The following is a 3,419-nucleotide window of genomic DNA, read 5'->3' on the forward strand; positions in this document are numbered from 1 at the left end:
GCTCAGGAGCCATTAAATGAGAAAGGACAGCTATACCTGATTAAAATCCAAGCACAGCTAATCCACGAATACACGGTCAGCACAGTCTTCATTTTGATATACTGTGAGTGTTATTGTCATTTAAAAAGAGCACATAGACATCATAACTGTATGAATTTCAGGCTAGGAGAGTGAGTGAAAGAAACCCAGCAACTAGGACCCCTCTGATGGAGAATGAAATATTTTTTAGAACACAGGTATATGCTTTTGTTAGGACCATTGATTAGGAGATGGCCCTCAGGGACTTTGGTCGAAAGCCCTTGACTCTCTCTTTCCTAAGGGCTCAAGGTCAGAAAAAGTAGAGTGCCACTATATGACCATGACAACCAGGATGTTCCTAGCCAGCCAGTGGACCAAGGAGACCTCCAGAAAACAGAATTATCAGGCAGTCTCCTAATTTTCTCTCCTACCAAGAAGTATGAATGCAGCTCTGAACTATTCAGGATTAAGGATATTTTTATAGACTGTTAGTGGATAGAATCTTTCACTATGTGAAGAAAGGAGCTCAAAGCTTAACAGCAGAAAGCTAAGAAAAAGGATAATCTTTCTTTCCTTTTCTCTCTCTTTAAACTCCTTCCCCTGTGCTTCAAAAGTAGTAAGGCAAAACCCCAAGATCGGTTCTCTCTTGGGAATCACTTGTATTTCAGGGTAATCTATGTCTGATGCTCTCTGAAGCCCCGAAATGGACAACTTTTGAAATTTGGGCGCGCGCGTGTCCTCGCTCTCTCTGTCTGTCTCTGTCTGTCTGTCTGTCTGTCTCTCGCTCTCTCTCTCTCTAGAAGTATTCTATTTTTAGCCACCACCTGAGAGATGCTTTTCTCCTGCGTCATCCCCCCCAAAATATTAATGATAATAATATCCTAAGGCAAGAAACTGAGCTAGCTCTGACCTTCTCTTTCTTCTGCCTCTAGTCTAGTCTTCTTTATGTATCTAGACTACTTCACTATCAAATTTCATGGAGATTTAGGGCCAAAGCCTCAGCTTAGGGTGTTCTCTAGTCTAGACCTCTTCTTTGAATTCCACAACTCTATGGTCTAGTTCATCTTTGATATCTCTACCTGGCTGTCTCACAGATGTTTCAGACTTAATATACTGAAAACAAAACACTCATTCTTTCCACCCAACCTATTTTTATATCACTCATGCCCATTTTAGTAAAGGGCATCTATTTAAAGTCAACCTAAGAAGTTATATTGATCTTTTCTGCTTTCTTATCTATCCCATATCTGATCCCTCAGCAAGTCTTGCTGATACTACCTACAAAGTATGTCTTGAATTTTCACTTCTAGACCAGGCCAGTGATACATTACCTCTTGTTTTGATTATCAAATAATAATAGATGTTAGTTATTTTAAGCCATTAAGTTTGTGGCAATATGTTACACAGAAGTAGATAACAAACACAGTTACTCATCTGTAAAATGTGGATAGTGATACTTAAGTTGCAGAACTGTTGTGAGGAGGATTAAAAATGATAAATCATGAGCATTTCACATGTTATAGGTATTTAATCAATATTCAAACCTGAAAATGAAATATTTACTATGGGGAATGGGAAAGATGTACCATCACAAAAATCCAGGAGTAGTGAATAAATGCTTGTTGAGCCTTTGTACATATTTTCCATCTAGAAAGAAAATTTAGAAAGTTTCCTGAAAAGCTCAAGGAAGAATGTATTCCTTTTTTTAATTTCAGAAAATGTAAAATACAAACAACTCTTTGGTCACAGCCATAATCCTATTTTCTCTATCCTCACCATCATCAGTAATACCAGCAACAAATACTTGCTTGAGTCTTTATTTTATTCATAGCAATACTTTTGTACAGCATGCAACTCTCAAGTTCTTTCAACATTAAGAAAGCTCAATGCTCACAACTTGCTTTCAACAACCAATGTGTACCCTTTAGGCTGTTTAAAGCTAGTGGCAATCAGTGAACTCATGTAAATTGTGCTCTGTCTCTTCCAGGATTCCTCCAATTTATTTTGAACAATGCAACCCTTCCTTTTGAGAAATTACTCTGCCTCCCACCTCCACATAAGTGTCTCCAACTCTTTTTTTCTTCCCTGCCCTTCCACTCCTCAGCAGCTGAGGGCATATGACCCAGACTGCTCTATATCTTCAGTATTGCCTGAAAAGATTTTGGAAAATTTCCCTGAATTAGAAAAAGAAGAGTTGTCCTGTATTCCTCTACTTGTTCAATTTATATTTTATTATTTATAATGTAACAGGGTCCATTGTAGCCATAGGGACACACGTAGAAGCCAACTACGTAGCCAAAGCTCTTGCCTTCATAGCACTTTTATTCTAATAGAGGAAGGGAGATAATAAGTGGGTGATGATAATTGCCCTGAAGAAATGTAAAATAAAATAAGGTGAGGAGATAGAGAATAATAAGGGCTACTATTTTAGGTGAGTAAATCTGAGAAGACCTCTTAAAAACAATAAAATGAGGGAAGGTGAAAAAGCTTTCGGCTAAAGAGACTAGCAGGTGTAAAGCAAGGACTGTGGAATTTTGAGGAAGAGTAGGAAGGTTACTGTGGTTGGAGCAGAATAAGAGATGGGAAGAGTAATTAGAGATTGCATTGGAAAAGTAGCCAGGAATGAGATCATGTGGAAATTTTAGATCATAGTAAAGATTTTACATATTTTCCTGAGTGTCAGGAAAATCCATTTCAGTGTCTTAAGCACTAGAATGACATAAAGTGATTTATATTTTCAAACAGTCCCTCTGGCTTCTCCGAAGCGATGGTAGGAGGGCTTGTACAGGAGTGAGGATACCACTTAGGAGGCAGTGCTCAGTAACTTCTGTTTGCTACTCCAGAACCACTTCTACCTATCTCCATTCTGGGTTCCGAGAAACTGACCTTTTTGTGCTGCAGCAAAAAGTCCCTTTGACCTTTGGCTTTCAATTGGGTTCAACCAATGGGAGTCACTGGCAGAAAACTAAGAGTAAAGTCAGTATATTTAATACCTTAGCTTTCTACCTGGAGGCTTGCTGAGGGTTGATTATATCTTTCTTCTAAAGGTCAAAACTGCTGTCAGGTAGAACCTAATTTCCCTGAATTTTGGTGCCTTCTTACCCCTCCCTTTGTCCCTTCAGGTGTTTAGGTGGACATGACGCTCCATGTTATTAGTTCTGGATTACAGAATTTTTCTTTGTTGGTTTCTCTAATGTTGCCTTCACCCTTTCAAGTAACCTCTTTATTAAAATATATTCTAATTAATCAAATCGAGTGCACTATCTTTTATCCTTGCTAGACACTGAGCTATCAGAATAATCTGATGTTGTCTTAGACCATACTAGGTAATCCTTGCTGTTTTGTCCATTGTTAGGATATTTTTCTTTATTTTTCCCTTTCTCACATACCATGTTCAGCAG

Source organism: Pteropus alecto, unplaced genomic scaffold (assembly GCF_000325575.1).
Source record: "Pteropus alecto unplaced genomic scaffold, ASM32557v1 scaffold50, whole genome shotgun sequence".
NCBI lineage: Eukaryota > Metazoa > Chordata > Mammalia > Chiroptera > Pteropodidae > Pteropus > Pteropus alecto.